This window comes from Daphnia pulicaria, chromosome 7, assembly GCF_021234035.1.
Source record: "Daphnia pulicaria isolate SC F1-1A chromosome 7, SC_F0-13Bv2, whole genome shotgun sequence".
Lineage (NCBI taxonomy): Eukaryota > Metazoa > Arthropoda > Branchiopoda > Diplostraca > Daphniidae > Daphnia > Daphnia pulicaria.
Genome location: NC_060919.1, coordinates 12,540,920 through 12,561,841, shown reverse-complemented (window position 1 = coordinate 12,561,841; position 20,922 = coordinate 12,540,920). Strand labels below are relative to the sequence as shown.

At 37.2% G+C, this 20,922-nt stretch overlaps 1 long non-coding RNA gene across 1 annotated transcript; it reads right to left on the bottom strand.

Moving 5' to 3' along the window:
- Positions 1–5,210: 5,210 nt before the first annotated feature.
- Positions 5,211–6,541, bottom strand: LOC124351121. The gene is made up of 2 exons (XR_006921386.1): positions 5,587–6,541; positions 5,211–5,513 (listed from the first exon to the last, which is right to left on the bottom strand). It is a non-coding gene; the product is annotated as an uncharacterized LOC124351121 (long non-coding RNA).
- Positions 6,542–20,922: the final 14,381 nt, after the last annotated feature.

Below are 20,922 nucleotides of genomic sequence, written 5' to 3'. Positions count from 1 at the left end.
ATTTTCTATTGGTGGGTTTAGTAACGGGTCATGAGCATGAAGTGCAGAAGAAGTAAAGGTACACCAGTGGCAGAGGGGCATTGAGGATGACTAATTAGGGTAAAAATAAAACTAAAAGTTGACGTTCAGCCAAAAGTGTAGCGAGCGCAGGCACCACGCTAATTGGTTGTGTAGTCGAACCCAAAAAATGTTATGCTTGATTATGCTTGATTTCTATTGATACCCCTTGCCTGCTATATCCGTCAAGCCAAAAAAATGTCCCCGGAGAAGCACTTCCGTGGCAGCGAGAGGAGTGCTGGATCCTCGCGGCTAAACAGCGGAGCCCACGCTGCATAGGGAACGTTGCCAAGTGAGAATGTATTTTTCCCGCATTAATTTATATATTTTTGGCAACAAATCCATAAAAAAGCCATCAGAATATTTGAAACTGGCCCGTGATCCCATCGAAGTGTTTGGTTCCAAATTAAGAATCTGATTTTGCTGATCCTGATTGATGGAACGGATAGAAAGTCTTTAACTTAGCAATATACCAACAGCAATGGCAAAATTTCTGCAACTAAACCAAAGTTAACATCTCTTTTGTTAAGTCTTTCACCCTTGGGAAAACCCCCTCAGCGTGTCCCTACCCGCGGCATACCCCGAGGGTATGGCGGGAAACAAAGAAAGGGCTTTTTTTGTCACCATTTACCCTCAGGATATGCCACGGGTAGGGACACGCTGAGCTAAATTTCCCGTAGGTGAGCCAATAATTGTGGTCTATCAAATATCTCCTTAAACCCGTGAATAATATTAGAAATAAAAATCAGAAAAATAAAGAAGAGTTCTTTATCTTTCTGATTAAAAAAAACGATGGCTCTACGATTATTTAAGTATTTTAAAAAAATTCCCGTCCAAGACGCCATAGGGCCTATCTCGCGCGGGTTAAAACACCACAATTGGCAGGGGGTGAGCCAATATTTGTGGTGGGTACTGTAGATTAGTGATTTTTGTTTAACTATGAATTGGCAAGCCTGTTTGGTTTGTTCTTTTCTTGAGGAGGCTGCTTCAAGTTCTGAGTGCAGCGCCTCTTGTGGTGTTTTTTGCTTGAGTGGCTGCTTCAAATTTGACTGCAGTGCCTCTTGCAGTGTTGTTGGAGAGTGAAAGTTTTTCGTCATCCCTTTCTTCAGTAGATGGCGTGACGAGCGGTGGGTCGGCTAAGTTTTGGCTCGACCCTCGTTCACCTTCTGTAAGCTGGATGTTGCTTGAGCTGAAAGAAAAAGAGAAAAATTGCGTTTGTGGAGTTCAGCGTACGCTTATCTCCTGTAAGAAAGTTTTTTTTTTGTTTTTTTTTAATTATTATATTAGATTAAAGTTTATAGAGGAAAAAAATGTCCTGTATTTATCGTTATGACGACATCCCTTGAATACAGTGATACATGTGGGAGGATGAAGGGCGACTAATTATTTTCCTGTTGCTGCGATAGTTTCCTTATCCACCTGATCCTGGAAGTGGATCTTTCTCTCGGGTACATCAGTACTCCTCTCCCTCTGCTTTGGCCTTAACTTGGTGGTTCTTCTGGTTGAGGTGCTGCTGGGATGGGAGCCGGTGCTGGCTCTTCGATTGAGAGATCCTGGTACAGCACCTGCAGGGCCTTCTCTTCCTCGCTCTCTCCACCTCCAACGGCTCCTTCTTCTTCTTTCTCCCCGCCACCAACTGCTTCGTTCTCTCCGCCTCCAACGGCTCCTTCTTCTTCTCTTGGGACGGCTACTTGGTTGAGTTGTTGTCGTCTGGGGCTGTTGAAAAACCACCCCGTGGTGATCCGGTAGTCGCCGTTGGGTCTTGTTCTGAGCCTATAAATTCTTCTATTTCTGCCGGCGACGGGAAGTATCGACGTTGAGGAGAGTAATGAGAAGCAATTCGTCTAAGACCCGTTGATGGATCACTTGAAGTTCTTTGCGTGTACGAGGAGGGATGATTGGACCTGGTCTGTCTACGGCACATGGGACAATGGACCGGCTGTATTATTAATCAATCCGTCCCACCCTGGTGTTTCTGTAGAGCGGAGGCAAGATTGGCCCTGTCCCAGGGCTGGATCACCGCGGTGAACTTACTACCGCGGTACTACCGTGCGGTAGCGGTAGAACCGCGCGGTAGTACCGCACGACTTTAATCTATCGCAGTACCGCGTTAGTTTTCAAATTACCGTGCGGTAGCGGTAGTTTTCCACGCCATCTAGCGCTGATTTTGTATAACAAAATAGAAAAACCATAGATGGCGCTCTAATTTTTCTGGAGCAATTCATCAGGCCTGTGTTGGATCACCAATCTTTCACGTTTTTAGGCCAAACAATCATAGTTATCCATTCTTAAACTTTCTAATTGACATTTGCGAATGAAATTTCATGACATTGTAGGTCAAATTGAATTAAATATGATCGGCGTATAAGCGCCTAGCGCCTTAAGTGAGAAGAACGCTTGTTTTCCAGAAGCACGCGCACTCGTTCACGGCTTCTGAAATAAAACGTCGCACTTCCGTACTCCGCATGGTTGGAACGTTTGTTCTACCTTGCTGAAAAGATCTATTGTATCAGTGAACAGTGAGCAGTTTCTTGAATGATTTTTTATTTTAAACCGTTTCGTTAAATTAAATCAAAAATTAACTCTAATTTATTTAATTACAAGAATTAAATCATGCAAGGATGTTTAATTTAATTCGTGATTACAACGGTTTCAAACACAGTGAATCACGGATAAATAATAAAATTGTAACAAGACGAGAAAATCATACAAATGAGAATCTTTTTGCCAAGATAAATTTAAAAAAAGAATTTTTTTTCAAAATCAAAACATATTTGAATTTGATTGAATTTTTTTATTGATACAATACTTCAAAAAAATTATTTCTGATTTTGATTCATTAATCAAAATAAATCGTGATTGCCACTGAGGAATGGGTTTTAAGATCAAAATTAAAAAGAAAATTTTTAATGAAAGTATATCAACTCTTCTATATTCCGCTTGAAATGGATTTGAAACATTTCAACATTTTCATTTGCAAAAGAATTAAATACTACCGCAGTACGACTACCGCTACCGCGGTAGTCCCTTCAACTACCGCGGTAGTACCGTACCGCGATAAATTTTTCTTTTTTAAGTTACCGCTACCGCGGTAGCGGTAGTTTTTTTAGACTACCGGGCCCAGCCCTGCCCTGTCCATAGGGGAATTTCTCCTCACATGCGGGCCTCGTGCCGCTTCCGTTTTTGTTCTGGCCGAATCTTGAATTGAGAAAAGGAGCCCGACTTGGAGTTCCACTAGAGTGGATATGATAGAAGAGAAATTCAAAATGAAGGAAATGAAGTACGGAGATGAGCCGTGAAAATTTTTCAAAGCAATATTTTGTATATATATTAAGCAATATCAACTGCTCTCAACAGGTAGCCGTGCCGGCAAGTGCAAAATACAAAACCAGTTTCCGATAATTCTTTTATTGCTAGTGCGTCTGATTTCCCTGCTTTGTATGTTGCTCCTCCACAGGTATCTTTTGTAACTTTTCCAACCTGGGTATGAATGTTTAAAATAATGATCAACATATTGAGGAAACTTAAATACACTATACCTTCGGCTTTACTTTGTTTATTTTTTCTGCGTGAATTTCAAATACTGAATCCTCAACAAATCCAACGTTACGAAATAGCTCAGAAAGATCGAATCTATGCAGAAATGAAAAGTGGACTTAGTAATTTAACTAGCACTACAAATACTGTATAACTTATTTTTGGTTGGTTTTTGGCCATCCAACCTGATCGTCATTCACTGCCATCATCTTGGAATAAATTGCTCGCTCTGAGTCCTTTTCCGACAGCACAGCAGACAATAAACATCTGCCATAGCGAAGAATCGGCCAAAGCGAATGAAAAATCGCTGAGCAACCCCCCGGCCATTTCTCACGTTCAAACCAGGATCCATCGACCACCGCGGCAGACGGACGGCGGTAGGTGTGGCTCATGCGGTCGGCTGGCCCATCGTACAGGAGAAACATGTCCGGCCATCGGAAAACAGTGTCATAACTGCGGCGCCAGCAATCACTTCTCCCCATTGACTTGTTCGTGTATGGAGGTGTAGCAAAGTTAAAATCCTACAGGTAATAATGTTATAAAGTTAACAAAAAAGTGGTAGGTATGCCGGATGGAGCTGGAGGTGATATTTATCCTTGGAAATGTTTTTTTTTTAATATTGGCTGTGAGTTGGGGCGATCGGGGTTGAGTATGGTTATAAATGCTTGATTGATTCTTTATATTAAATGTTAGGATAAAAATCTATATATATAATTTTAAAAAAATGCAAGATTATTCCAAAGGTGGAGTTGATTGGTTCATGTAAAAGTAAGTATTTATGTAAAAAAAAAATTTTAAAGGAAAAGTGAGTCTGGCAATGTTTAGTCGCCATCAGAAGAGAATATCATTTAAAGAAGCAATTTGCAGCTGAAAGCAGGTATCATGGCATGTCCCAGTGATTATGATGTCGAAGTACAATTGTTTGTTCAAAACTTTAATCAATTATGGGAGGAGTTGGTTCACGAGGGGGATGCAGCTATGGAACCAGAAAATTTAGACTGGGAACCAGAGTTGTTGGTGGATCAAGAAGAGGAAATGGTTGAGCAAGTGTGTGAGTGTGTGTGAGATTGGAGAACTTATTGATACAACGGGTAAATCTGGTTTATTAAATGCTATTTTTTTAGATGTTAATTATTTGTTTCAGGTGACGGACATAGCTGGGATTAGGATAGTAACATGGGTGAAGAAGAAGGAGGAGAAGAGGAAGAAGAAGAGGAAGACGAGGAGGGCGGATGGTCCGGCACCGAAGAAGGATATAAGTCATAAATAAGGTGTACGTCACCATGACAGGTTGGGGAGTAATAAAGTCAAGCTTCCATAAAAATAAAAAAAAAGTTACGTTAATTTGTTTTTTTGTAAAAAAGGGGTATTGCTGTCTTGCATAAAATATTCAACTCCACGTCCAGACACCTTACTGCACTTCTTTAGTACCAAATACTTTAAATGCACAAAATCGTGACATTCGGTAACGTTTTTCCATCGTTCGTTTTGGCCATGTACAATTCGTCCTGCCACCTTTTTTTATCCGTTGGTAGCGGTTTAGCAAGCTATCGCGACATGACCAGCGTTTTGAGAGATGAAAAGGAAATCAAATATTCACCAATTTGTGAAATTACATATATGCTGACCGCAGACAATAGAAAAAATTACGACAAAGTCACGATAGTTCCTTCAAAGATATCGTCCATCACTTGCAAGCCATCGAATTTGGTAATTTTTTCCACTAACAATTAGGTAATTGCATAATTCATTATTAATTGTATTGAATTAGGTTGAATTGCTTGAAGATTTCCAAAGATTCAAAATTACACCGAATGACATTTCATTCCTTCTGGGTGGTTTCGAAAGCAAAGATGGCAGCATTTGTTGCAATCCAATTTCAATAAATGGAAAAGACATAAAGCTAAACTTTTTCAAAACTAAAAAAGTAATTTTTTTTTAAATTTCAATTGCATCATAATTTAAATTTGTTAAATATTTCACCGAATACACCTTTGATAATGGAGATGAAACTCAACTGTTTCCTGCGTACATTTGTTGACGGTTTGGACACAGAAAGAAACTGTACTGACATTTTGGGGGAATTTCTTTTAACAGACGAAGTCATTGTAATTCAAACGAAAATTTAAATGATCGACAAGAAGATAGCTAGGCAAACGATTAGGACGTATAACCATGCTAATTATTTTTGTCTTCTTTTGCATGTCAAGAACAACGAAGGATCCTTAAACAACTTTGACCACTATTACCCATCTGCCCTCACCTGATATTGTGACTGACCAAAAAGCTGAAATTCAACGTATGCAAAAGCTGCTGGATGAAGCTGTAAAAAAGAAGGAAGACTACCAAAAAAACCTGATCCAATTAATTCGTCAATTAAATTATGGACATTAGGGCTTTAGTTCCAGTGATCATGGACTACAAGAACAATTTGATTCTACTTGGTCATCTTTTAAATGGATTTATTTTGTTCTTATCCACAGTTTCAGTCGCTCTGATTATAATGTTTGAGTTTCTTGATTATGACAAACCTGAAACGCGTCTATTTGTAAAAAAATCGTCAATTGCTATGATAATCGTAGCTGTTTTAACTATTTGTTTTTATTACTTCAGAACAGAAGTTATGTAACAGTATAAAGTTAACTAGTATGGTCTTAAATAAACTAAAATTTCAATAACTTTTTAACAAGTTTTAATATGATCAACTTTCGCAGACAGTCAAATATAATCGAAAATGATAAGATGGTTTATTTGTTATTATATACAATTACTATACGCAATGGGCATAGGGAAGATGAGGTGCCTTAACAGAAACCACAAAAAAGATTTGCAAAAATGGCAAACATTTCCCAAGGGTGAAAGACTTTACAAAAAGGGATGCTAACTTTGAATTGGTTGCAGCAATTTGGCCTTTGCTGTTGGTAAATTGCTAAGTGAAAGACTTGCCAGTTTCCATCATTCTGATGGCTCTCCCATCATACAGTGTTGCCAAAAATATATAAATGAATGCGGGGAAAATATATTCTCACTTGGCAACGTTGTCTATGCAGCGCGGGCTCCGCTGTTTAGCCGCGAGGATCCAGCACTCCTCTCGCGTCCACGGAAGTGCCCCTACGGAGCCATTTTTTTGCTTGACGGATATGGCAGGCAAGGGGTATTACGAGGAATCAAGCATTTAAAAATTTTTTAGTTTGGCTATCAACCACAGTGGTGCCAATTAGCGTAAGCTGCGCTACACTTTTGGCTTATCGACTACTTTAAGTCTTAGTTGGACCCTACTCAGTCATCCTAAATGCCCCTCTGCCCCTGGTGTACCTGTACTTTTTCTGCACTTCAAGCTCATGACCCGTTACCAAACCCACCAACAGAAAATTCTTTTAACTCACTAAAGAAAATTTATTTTTCGCCTTTGGAAAAAAGGTGTCAATTGAATAATGGTCCGATCAAAATTAACTGAATATGGTTTATTGCTAAATCGTAAATCTTAAAAAATCTCCATTTCATTTCATTTTCCAAACATAAAAAAAAAAATTACAAGTTATTTTTAATTATAACCAATGGATAAATTGGATTTTTTAAAATTTTCCATCCAATAAGTTGCCAGAGTCGTTAAGTGTCGAAGATTACAGAAAAGCAAGATACTTCGTATCTAGGAGGTTCGTATCTCCTTGAGGTTGTAAATGACTGCGGAAAGAGGGATAAAGTTAATAACAGACTTCAATGACATGGTTAAAAAGAAGACCAACTGCAATTTTTATTTCAAGTGGTGGAAGATCATCGGCAGCGTATTTCAATTGGTGGGAAGAAGGCGACTTTTGATGCTGTTTAAATTTTGCAGCAGATTTCCTCGTTAAGTACAATTGCAGAATTGCGCGACCCATTAAAATTTTCGCACCTGTCTGAAATGTTTACAGTAAATTAACTGCAGTATTAACTCTAAGCTGGCCTAAGGCCGAAATAAAATATTAAAAAATGACGGAGAAAAAAAATTAAAATATAAAAAATAGGCATTTTTCGCATTTTTTTAGTTTGCCGACATCTAGATTTTGAATTAAAAATTTTTTTTTTTTATGATTCTCATCTTATTTTACACCCGAAAACGTAAGGCCGACAACAAATTCAAAAAAAGGGGCAAATGAAACACCCTAGAGAGAGCCCCCTACAGCACAAGACGCAAGGCCGGGGACTTCACATTTCCGCATTTCCGCGTGGTGTCGTCTGGCTCTCAAAAGTAGAAGTGTTTGAACTTCTGACACTCCTCCTCAAACATGACGAATTTTGAAAAATGGAAGAATTGAATTAAACTGAATATTAGTTCAAAAGATTTAGTACTTTAGGCAATGGGAACTGAGACAACATAGATTGCATTGCGCAGATCAGTGAATCGGGGATTGGCTAAAGGTTTCGTGAATGGATCAGCAAGTTGTTGTTTGGATGGGATGTGTCTCATATCTATTTCCTTCTCTTCTTGTGCCGAACGGATGAAATGATAACGCACATGGATGTGCTTTGACTAACTGATGGAACCTGGGATTCTTGGAAAGATCAATTGAAGACATATTGTCGCACATTAATGGAACTGCTTCAGTCCAATCCGGCATTAGTTCGTGTAAAAGGCGCTTCAGCCAAACACCTTCTTTTGCATTTTCACATGCGGCAACATATTCCGCTTCCGTTGTGGATAGAGTAACTTTTTTTCGGCGGCAGCTGCTCCACGCAATTGGACCTCCATTGAGTAGAAAGCTATATCCGGAGGTGGATCGTCGTGTATCCATGTCGCCTGCGAAATCAGCGTCTGTGAAGCCTAAAAAAGCAGTTAGTTCGGGACCAAAACGAATGCCATGCTCAGGTGTTTTCTTTAAGTAGGCTAGGATTTTCTTCACGGCCACCCAATGACAGTTCTGGGGTTTTTCGTAGAATTGGGATACTTGATTGACTGAGAAAGATATGTCCGGCCTTGATGAGAGCATGAGGTACAGTAGTGATCCCACAGTTTCAGGGAAGGGAACTTGAATCGATCCTTCATTCTTGTTATCTCTAGTGAAGAATACTCCAGGTGTGGCAGGTAAATCAACTGGGTTGCATTGATCCATCTGAAAGCGCCTTCTCGGCTCATGTGGTGGGGATCACTTTCAGCGAAAAGACGTTCCATTTTACGCTACGATCCGTGTGGGTCGGATTCCAGATCGAATGTGGGAGGGGGGGATTAGCGGTGGCCCCGGAAAAACTTCAGGCTATCTCAAATTTCCCCAAACCGGCTAACAAAACGGAGCTCCGCTCATTCATGGGGCTCTTAGAGTTATTGGCGGGATTTTCTTCCGAAGTGGCGACCACCAAGACCTCATTACGACCGTTGCTCAGCTCCCGAAATGTGTGGAAACCGGATCAAGAAATTGCTTTCGTCGAGGTTAAAGTGCTTTCTCGCGTTGAAGGTGCCTCTAATGCTGGCTTATTTCAACCGGACCCTCGACACAGTGCTCCAGGTGATCGTTCACGTAAACACGGTATGGGGTTACGCCCTCCTCCAGAGTCATGTGTGGAAGCTCGTCGACCCAAATTCGCGGTGGTGCACTGAAACAGAATCCAGATAGGCGATAGTGGAGCTGGAGCTCGCGGTAGTGGAATGGGCCATTCGAAAATGCATATTGTATTTGCTGGGTCTCTCGACGTTTTCCTTGATGATCGACTACCAAGCGCTGTTAAGAATTTTGGATCGTTACACCTTGGATGAGGTCATCTATCCAAAATTGCAACGCCTAAAGTAGCGACTAACGCCATACGTCTTTACAACCGTGTGAAGAAGGGGTGGGGCCATGCGATTCCGGACTCGTTGTCTCAAGCAAAAGTATAGATACAAAAATATAATACCAAAATCTTATTTCTTAAATTTGTGTTTGGACACTTTTGGCATTTAGATTTCTTTTTCTGTGCATTACTTCGGGTCGGACACGGGATGTGAAATTGCCCTTTACAGAATTTCATCACAAACACTAATAAAGTATTGTTATGTAATTTTTAATGCTCCATCTTATGTTCTTTTTTAAAAAATTATAATTAATAAAAAAATAAGTAATAATTAATTAATTAATTTATAAAAAAAATAAAAATTACTTGGCCAAAACAATCCTGTTGGTTCTCTGCAGCCCTCATAGGTTGCTACCGTCTAACATTGGCCTCTGCCATCTGATTCGTCTGTTCCAGCCTTCAAATGGTTCTCTCTGCTGTCTCATCGATCTCGCTCGTTCGATATTGGCATCCGCCATTGATTCGTATGCCCCAGCCTTCCTGCTGTTGCCATCACAACGTTATCTGTCGTATCATTCCAACATCTCTATTCCACCATGACTTCTCTCGACGGCCCCGAAAATGGGGCCACGAACGCCAAGCGATTCCAGGAAGAAATGACGTCGTGGAAGAAAAGGAGAACCCAAGTCCGAAAACAAATCACAAATGCTCGGAATGAAATCGCTGGGATTTTGTCCAGTCGAGGCTCCTGAGTTGCCGTAAAAGGATTGGTCGATTAACTCCAACAGTTGCACCGTGAGCCAAGCAATCTGCGTTAAATTTTCAATTAAAATAGTACAGGTATCTGTACATATTTAATAGGATTTATGGGACACCGGAAAAAGGATATTTTCATCATTGGATGCACAAACCTTGCAACTTCACTAACAATTTTTAGCATTATACGGCAGCCGTTTGCTTTATCGGCCACAGGTAACTTGATTATTTAATATGTTTAGTCTTACTTTTTGACTAACACATTCTACATTTCAGGCAAATATACCGAAAAGCGAACGTTTTAGCAGGCGTTGGTGACATTGATAAGACTTACCTTCTTGAAGAATGGATTACACCTCTTGAAAGTTGGCTATACTTTTCCACGGCTCATGCTCACTACCTGTTTTCCACAAACATAAGTTATTATCAAACATTTCAGTTTCGGGTTTTTACCTTTTACGACAAAGATGTGCTGGTCAATACCTCTTGTCATTCTTAGCCCTAACCCGTTCACTATATATGTTAAGAAATACTAAAACCTTTAATTGAACAACTTATCAGAGTGTCAACAATGACAACAATGGGGTTTGTAACTCTTAACACAGTTTCCCGTCTGTTGGCTGCTCAAATAATTGTGGTTAGTAATGTAGAAGCACTTTTATTTCAGTATCGTGATAAAAAGAATATTTTTTTTTTCGATTTTTACTCCCCAAAATAATACTGACTCTTCCAAAAGAAGTTTGGTCCACCGTGAATAAATTCTCATGTACCATACTGGTTCACACAGGGAATCTAGCAGAGGACACTTGTTACATGATTTACTGTGCATTTAGGTAATTAGTCTTATAATAAATTTACACACGATAATAATGAACTACTCTTTTCGTTATGTAACAGGCAAAAATTTGTGTGAAAACTCTGTCGCTTGTGATTTGCCATTTAATATATTGTTATCTTTCTGTGGACTTTATAAAATTGGATCAGTACTTGGTAGTACTGTCAGTTGTTGATTTTACGCATAAAAAAACGTGCCCAAAATGGGCACTTTGATTTCCTTCAATAAATTTGATTTTTCTGATATCACAAGGGAAATGTGGACACAATAATAATCTTTCTTATTTACTTTTATGAACAATAATTTAGCCAACGGTAGCTGTTCTCTTCAAACTAAAGTTTGGAAATCAATTAAATATGGGTTTAGAATTTTCACACTTTTTGGTTTTCAAGATTTACACGTCAAATTATTTCACAATATTGGACGTCAAAGAAACTAATTATGCTACTGAAAGATAGAAACAGTTAATTTATTTTATATAGACATTACATCAGTTGCATAACAATTAAGTAAAGTATTTTGGTAACAATCTAATTTAAACATGATATTTAAAAAAAAATTCTCATGTTAATTATTTTTTTGTATGTATGTATACTTTCTAATCTTTCAACTTATTTACCCTTGTTTACTCAACAGAAGTTTTCTGTAGGACACCAAAAAAGTGAATAATAAATCAAAGTATTTTGGTTTCTCACTACAATCTATATGAACGTGGCTGAATATCATGTAGTAAAATGGGAAAAAAAATTCACAAGCGGAACTATTGTATTTAAATTTTTACATTTCAACAAATTTGAATACTTTCAATAACATTGGTTATTTTTTAGGAAATTTTGTGAATCTACCTTTGGCAACATGATTCTTTTTGAAATAACTGTTGATGAAGAAGTAGCACAAATTGTTTTATCTATTAATGTTGTTGTAGAACAAACAGAGAAACACATTAGTGAAAACAACTTGAACTTCACTAATGTGTTTTCTTTAATGGAATCGCTATGCAAGGAAATCAAGATTTCTTACCTGGAAGTTTGGAATCCAAATTCATTCTCAGATTGTACAAGTCTGGCACATTGAAAGTTGAAATTCACATCTGCCCTGCACCAACTGTCTATCCAGATCTCGTAAGAAAGCTAGGTGATTTCTGTTACAGATCTCCCAAGGAATTTGACACTTCTGTTGAGACAAGGTGTGTTTGACTTAAATTACTCGTCTTTTTAATCTATTTATTTAGGATGAATTTCATAATTAATGTTATTTATTCATAGGTTATGGCTGGAGTCTTTCTTCGTTTTCCAATGCTGCACCCACAATTCCAACCAGTGGTTCCAAGTATGACTGACCATATGGATTCCTGGACAACAGCAGCTAAGGATGTTGATGAGGTCGGGATCACCATGGTTAAAGCGTCTGGTAATAAAATTCTGATTGGAGCATATGGTTTTTCTTTTGGAAGATGAGGAAGATTTTGAAACGCGCAAGAATCTCCACAATCTGTGATAAAAAACGAGTTCTTTGGCCGTGATATTTATCACCACATGATGGAAACTTTACTTAGATTGAGTCTGTCCTGCAAATTGGCCAGAGCAAACTACACATTTACTCTGGAATCTCAATAATGTCTTTCCTCTAATGTGATTCTAATTTGAAATTATTCAACTTTTGTTGCTTAAGTTTTTTTACTGAAAAACACAGATCTTTTTCGATGATGCATTTTTAAACTTTCCTACAACGATGTTTCATTTAATTTATGATTTTTTTTAAAATGTTTTTCAATTTGGGGGGAATTAGTCTCTACTTCAAGTTGTGATTTGGAAAGAATTTGAATTTTAGTTAGAAGTATATATTGTATGGTTGCTTGACGCGTAGTTGCTGATGAAGATGAAATTGCTGAATTAGAAAAAGTAGAATTGACAGAAACACACCTTGATTGATTATATTTCTTCGATTTATACTGTTTCCTGAAAAAGGTGGTTTTTGACACATTAACAGAGTTAGAGTACAATCTTTGTGTTAAATAATTAGCATGGTTATACGTCCTTATCGTTTGCCTCGTTATCTTCTTTGTCGATCATCGACATTTTCTTTTGAATTTCAATGACTTCGTCTGGTGAAAGAAATTCCTCGAAAATGCCAGTACAGCTTCTTCCTGTGCCCAAACCGTAAAAAAATGTACGCGCCAAACAGTTGAATGAAATTTCTATTTTCCAAGGTATATTCTGTGAAATATTTAACATATTTCAATTATGATGTAATTGAAATTTAAAAAAAAATACCTTTTCAGTTTTAAAAACGTTTAGCATGTCTTTTCCATTTATTAAATGGGGTTGCAACAAACGCTGCCATCGTTGCTTTCGAACCCAGAAAGAATGAAATGTCATTCAGTGGAATTTTGAATCTTTGGAAATCTTCAAGCAATTCAACCTAATTTAATACATTTAATAATGAATTATGCAATTACTAATTGTTAGTTGAAAATATTACCAAATTCGATATCTTGCAAGTGATGGACGATATCTTTGAAGCAACTATCGTGACTTTTTCATAATTGTTTCTAAGAACTGCGGTCAGCATATATGTAAGGTCATAAATTGGTGAATATTTGTTTCCCTTTCCATCTCTCAAAACGTTGGTCATTTCATGATAGCTTGCTTAACCGCTACCAACGGATCCAATAATTGGCATGACGAATCGTTCTTGGCCATGCAATTTCGGTAATGTCCTTTTAAATGTTGTTCTCAAATAGTTATTCAAAATTCTATTACAAAAAATATAATTGAAATTCCCATGAAATTTAAATTAAAAGTATAATTATAATTTTTTTTTTAATGTTAATCAGATAATTAGGAAATTGTTTTAAATAATTATTAGAAATAATAAAATTGAAATTTTTTAATAGTTCTTGTGGAAATTAATTCATAAATCTCTATTTTGTGTCATAGATATTTTTCCTTACTGATAAGTTGATAGGAAATCACGAAGTAATTGTAATGCGTCAGCTCCAATGTTATTCTTTCCCGACATCTGTTGTATAGTAACGATAAAGTTGAAAGATTAAGAGGTTTTAGGTGGCACGATGAATAAATTTATTGCTTTTTTATTGCTTGTTTCCTTATGGGAAGTTTTTAACGTGCACAGCTAAAACACACCCTTTTACCTTTATATTTAATTTTTTTGCAGCATGTCTCGTATCACTTTAGGCACCTAATACCTGCGGTTAGTTCGTAGAAATCACTTTCCAAAAAGGATTTCATCGAATTTTTATCAGCTGTACCAGTGCTAGTGTCAGTGTCAGGGTCTTCTGGCTTGGGATGGCGTTGGAAGTGTGATAGTTCATCTAAAACAACAAATATTTTGGATGAGAAAACCAATTAACATGGCTAAATTTAATCTCGTTGTTTAATCTGAATATGTTTCATCATATATTCTAACAACATACGAATTTCTCTTTGGCGTGCAAATTAAAAAAAAATTACCTTTGGCGATATTCAGAAACTCGTTATAAACATCGTCATCCCGAAGTTTATTCAACAGCATTGATACCTTTTTGTCAATGGTCACACTTGGTTTTGGCATTCTTATAGTATCAATGAATGCCTATACGGACACCGCTGTCTTACTGGAATGAAGCGCAGTGAGCATTTACCCGGTCACAACGACATAACAATCGTTTTACCAATTTTCTGATTGGTTTATACCTTAACACCTCGTGTATAACTAGTGGGTTGAGTTTCATACTTTTGCAAAGTTCTATTAATTTATATGGTATTCTAGTCTAATTATGGAGTGTGTAGAGTATCAAAATGGATTCCTTTGGTCCAACAAAAATCAATTAATTTAATTATTTCCCTTGATATCAAATACATTAAAGTAATTGTAATAAGTTTTGTTGTATTACAATTAGTACCCTATAGTTGGTGAAGTAGTGCTTAATTTGTAAGTTTCTGAAAAAAAACTCGATATGCTTTATCGAGAAACACAGAAATTGCAAGATATAGAGTCAATGGATATTTCACCTATAGGTGTATTCATCAATTTGTTTTTTAAATCATTCAACGTGGATAATACCAATAGAAAAGATTTAAATGACTTCTTTTATGAAAAATTTTAATTATGATTTATGGTCTACAATTTCATTTAATTTTTGGTTTAGTTATGTTCAAATGGGATAAAAGAGTTTTGTCTCTCAAAATCTATAAAGTTGTCATTAATTCACAGAGTTTGGCAGCAGTCACTTGTTGAAAACAATTTGTCTTTCAAGAAAGACAATATGGAAAAATACATTAATTTTACTCCAATGGCCATTGATGAAAATGTGAATTTTTTACTTTACGCAGAACCAAAACTCGCGGAGCCAAAAATAAAGTGTAGAATACCACGGTGCCTGGCAACGTTATCTACAAGTGGTAATCAATGGGCTCTCGAACGGACTCAACATCCAACAATTAGTTATTCATGTAATGGTTTTGGCCTTTATGCTAAAAACAGAATCACCATTGACAATCATAATGTACGTTGTCATCGAGCACTAGAAGCAAAAAGCAATGAACAGTTTGTTAAATATGTTATATTTGCTATTCATTCTCTAAATAACAAATATTGTTACTTACAGAGTCTTTGAAGTTCCGGTTCCCAAAAGAAAAACGAACAGAATGGCGATTCGGAAATTGTGATAATTGAACAAACGTTTACCAACAACGAAATGTACAGTAAATAAAGCTAATGAAATTTGTTATATACTTACATGTAACAAATATTTCTTTCATAGATCTTTAAGGGAATGACGTAATGGAAGAAAATGGAGGTGTACCAAGCGACGATGCAATCTTGGAGATAAACGCATCAAATGCCACTGAAAACGAACAGTATACTGTTGCGTTATTTCCCGGATATAAAAAATGTTTTCTTAACAGAGTTGAATTTGGGAAAACTGGGAACCAGAAATTGGAGCTTGAGAGCAATTTGATCATGTTATAACTGGATATCATGATCAATCTACAATTGACAATGTTTCTTCCATTACATACCTTAAAAACCATAACAAACTCCAATTTTTTGTATTTAATATTTCTTTTAAACATTAAATAAGTTATCGTTCACATGATCGATTAGTGAAGAAGCCGTTGTTAGTGAAGAAAGTGATCCAAAACTAGCAATCACCCAGCAAAGAAAGATTCCAAGTTGTCCAACAAAGAACGATTTCTTGTCGTTTTTTGTTGATATTCTAAAATTAAAATGTTTTATTTACAGAATGGCAACTCTTGTTGACGGAAGAGATGTCACTGAGGTTGTGTTTGACATTCTTTTAAGTGATCGCTGCTCAATAGGAATTCATAAAGATATGGAAAAAAAGTTGGGTCTCGTCAACGCTGTCAGCGTTCATCAATATCAAGAAAGCAATATTATAGCTGCTAATGGAGTCGTTTTTGGACCAATTGAAAAACTTCACAATCTTATAACCGCCATGGAACGACGATCCCTAAGATTTCATGGAAAGATTGTTGTGAAATTAACAATGCCATATTCAACTATTCCTGAACCAATTGGTTTTTTTTTTAATATTTCAATCACCTAATTTATTAATTGAAATATTACTTAAAATTTCAGGTAGTTGTGTCAAATAGTATACAAGCTAATAATCTTGAAACAGTGGCGGTTTTTCCGTCAACGTCAACGTGTGTCACCGATTGAATTGCCTTCTACTTCTATGCAGTCGGAACGAAGCCAGCAAAACATAAATGTGTCTAACATACTCGTAATTTTATAATTTTTTCAAAATTACAATTGACGTTACATAATAATTGCAATGTTTGTAGACTGCTACCTCTGTCGTACGATTTTACAGTGTCAGTGTTATTGTGAGTGATGCTCATTTAGCTTTCTTTTGTTCTCAATGTTGACCAGTCAATCACATTGAGAGAGTTACGTCTAAAGAAGGAAAAAAAACTGTATTCGTCGAGCTCGATGTTAAACGTGCCGTTGCAGCGTTATTCGTGAAGAGTTTTGCAAAAGGCTGCCGAATTAACCACATAATTGCCTTAGACAAATGTTGACTTGTAATACTATATTCGGGAAAACTGAGTAGTAAAAGGAATATGGATGCCGTGATTGTACTCCAGTTTCGCCTAACGTAGAGTGTAGCCCTTGATTTGCCAGTGTTGTTTTGTTGGTTGAATAAAATTGTTGTCCTAATTCGACTTATTGTGCAAAATTAAATGTTTCGTGACTACATTGTGATGTTTACTTCTATTATAGGATTCTTTTTTTTTTATTTCTACAGTCTCAGGGCACTGTGGTTAAGAAAATGACACTCTACGATTAACTTTATGTCTTGTTAAACACTGCTAATAGTGAATCTTTCACTTCAGAACATGTAATTTTCAATTACTTCATTTTACAAACGATTAATTGTTATGCAATTACAATATCACATGTTAATATATTGCAATTATAGGTAAGAGAACTGTTTTGTATCTGAACTGGATAGAAAAATTGTCACAATAAATCTTTTAGCTTATCCATTGTTTCCTTCGACATTGGATAAACATGAGCCAGTAGAGTACGTTATTGATTATGCCAGTGCGAATCCTACCGTTGACTAAAGAGTCGATAACGACGTAACCATAAACTTTTACTAGTGCTGTAGCATTGCCAATGCCTTTGATGATCCAGCTACCTGATGTTATTCTTAGGAATTGTTTCTGGTCAGTGAGATGTGACGTTGAGCCTAAGTCAGCGTTCCAAACGGTAGCTTTAATTCGGGTAAGGGAGCCAGAGGAAGCTGGTTTACCAAAATCAACTGTCGGTGAGTTGGTGAACGCAGCGTTCCTGGCATCTTGTCTTGTTCGTTCAGCAGCTGCTCGCTTTCTGCATTCGATTGTTTCATGACTGGCTGCTCCGTTATATCAGCAGCACCACAATATGGGCAACCCCCGCCTGAAAAACCCACAGACAGTGGGCCACTCTCAATCCTTACGGCGAATCTGCTACATACGAAACTCAAAGGCAATGGGAGAAATTCTTTGAATATCTTCCATGGTTGAAGGGACCATTTGAACCACCTGGTCCTCCAGGCGATAGTTATGGAGGATCCAACGATGTAGCGAAAGTCATTCTAGGCCCACCTTGTCCAGCCGGAGCACCCGGCGCCACCGGAGAAAAAAGATCAGCAGGTTATAACGGAGCTCCAGGATCTAATTTCTGTGATCTAATTTGTGTCATCGCTCCATCTCCGTTAGCTCTCATGTTTATGTAATTTAATTTTATTGCTCAATGCAAGCCGCATTGATTAGACATTCGACTAGTGTGTGACTCTGTCACACGCCCGAGGCTATTTAATAGAGATTGAGCTCTCTTTGTTGGTTTGGCAACCTCACTCCGTACTGCTTGCCGTCCCATTCGTTGATCAATCTCCATTATCTTTCATCTTTATGTCTTTTAATTCAATTGCTCAATGCAAGCCGCATTGAATAGCCATTCAAGTGGTGTGTGACTCTGTCACACGCCCGAGGCTATTTAATAGAGATTAGGCTCTCTTTGTTGAAGCGCGGTTTGGCAAACTCACTCCGCACTACTTGCCGTCCCATTAGTTGATCAATCTCCATTATCTTTCTCTTTCATCAATTCAAGCGTTAGTTGGCGCTAAATATTTTGACTCACTAAAATTTTTGAAAATTCTCTTGTCCCATTATCATTTCATTAGTTGTGTTAAACATTTTAACGATAAGAAAAATATTTCAAATTCTATAAGGTAGTTAATCTATGACTCTTGAAAACACGATCGCTTAACTTGTTTACTACTTTGCCTTTTTCCTTTGTCTTACAAGAATTGTGGCACAAAAAGAGTGATGCGTTCGATGAATGAAATTCGTGAATATTTGACGTTGTTCTCCAGCTACGGCGTTGTAGTCGAGTCATTCAATGATCTACCTAAATTCAGAGAAATGACCGAAAAATTAAAAGTATCCGCTAGCAGAGAATTGGCGACGGAAAAGTCGGAAAATCAAGTAACGAGGAACAGTAACAAGGAAGCGGTGCCGACTTCAGTGGAGTTATTCAATGATCTACCTAAATTCAGAGAAATGAACGAAAAATTGAAAGTTTCAGCTAACAAGGAATTGGCGTTTTTAGATGATGATTTCATTGAATTGGCGATGGAAGAGTCGGAAAATCAAATAACGAGGAACAGTAACGAGGAACCGGTGCCGACTTCAGTGATAGTTGGTGAACCTCTAGTTGTATACTGTTGTGGTTGGGGATCAATTGTGCGAAAGTACAAAACTCACACAACAAATCATTATATAAACTGTCCGTTTCCGCATATTTCACAGGATTCAAGGCGTAACGCGTCACAGGTGAAATTAAACATTTTTACAATGGAGAAGGTGAACGGTGTCTGTGAATTAATTTCCGTTTTCGTTTAAAGGCTAAAGTGGCAGCGTCGTCGTCGTTGAAGTTACCAGGCATCATTGCAAACAAAAATAAATTTGACGACTGGAACAAGGCCCAGGGCTCATTTTCGCCAACTTTGGAAAGTAAGTTGTAATCCATTTATTAGGAATGTAATTGCTAAACCTTTTTTTCATTCTTATACAAGCGTTGAGGTCGAAACTGACGGCTAAGCTGGCCAAATCCAGAAAGCGTAAGAAGAGCACCAAAACAGGAAGCATCCCAGAAGGAAACGTTAAGTGTTTCAGAACTTCTTCGTTCAAGTGTAAAGATGGCTACCATACAGGAATTAAATGTTCCTAAATCGCAACCCAGCATCGTGAACTTTGGCATGGCCTAACGCATCACGCCTACAACCTTGAAAGGAGTAAACCATCAGTGCAAAGAAAAATTGAACAGCTGGAGTGGTAAGATTTTTTGCAAATGTTTCAGCATTATTTTTAGTCGACTTTACACATGATGTAATAGAACGCGGTCACATTCACAAACATTTCTTTGACAATAACCACGATCCAATCTTTTTAAATCCTCCCTCAGCCATGACATAACTCTTGGGTGGTAGAGTGGTCCCCGATGTAGCCCTTTTTCATGAGACTCTACGGGGTTTATTTATTTAAAAATTATTGAATAATAGTGTTCTTTATTATTTCTTGAGTATTAACTTTAACGTGATTAATTAAAACAGGATGAGCTTCAAAGGATGCTCAGCTTGCGTGTGATGTTGTCGAGGAAGGATTTTTTCGTACTGAAATAGCAAAATTGGAAGAGAAAAAAAATTACAAAGTGATCCATACCTTAGTGCCTCACTTGTGTCTCTTCGTATTTCTTCTAAGGAATCTTAATTCTTACAAAGTCACCTAAAGCTTAAGTAAATATTTTAGCAATACATTTTTACTTATCAATCACTAATCAACTTCGAATTTTTTTCTTTTTTTAGTTCGGACTTCGCTTTTGTCGGTTCTCAGGCTCTCAGCTTCGTTTCCTCAGTTTTCTGCTATGTCTGCGTTCTGCTTCGTCAACTACATTTCTTTTCCAGATTAATCTACGGAGTTAAGCCATGGTAAGTACACTAGAATTATTTAAATACTAAAAAAATCAAATATTTATGTTTTCCCTTTAGCCCGAAGAAGATTTTACAATTTCCCAGTCGCCGTTACAGCGTCAGCCACAATGACGAAAGCGTTCAGTGGAATTATTAAAGTCATCCATAATTTTGTTGCTGTAGAACTAACCGAAGCCGTGTACAAAATGAACAAAAGTCCTTTTTTTTCATTCTCAAACCTTTAAACTAATAAAATTTGATGTCATAATAACGGAATAATTTGAACTGACCACCTTTGATCTAAATTGATGCAATTGTTGGAGATATAAATCATTTTATCAGAATTCAAAATGTTTTCCGGCTGAAAAACGTTCAATTTTTTTCAATATTTTTTTCTATCACTGGAGTTGAGTAACCTTTTACATTCATATCAAAGAATGCTTAAAGTCATTTTATTATTTGATGGGAATTACTATGTCTTCTAAACTGTTATAACAAAATGCCT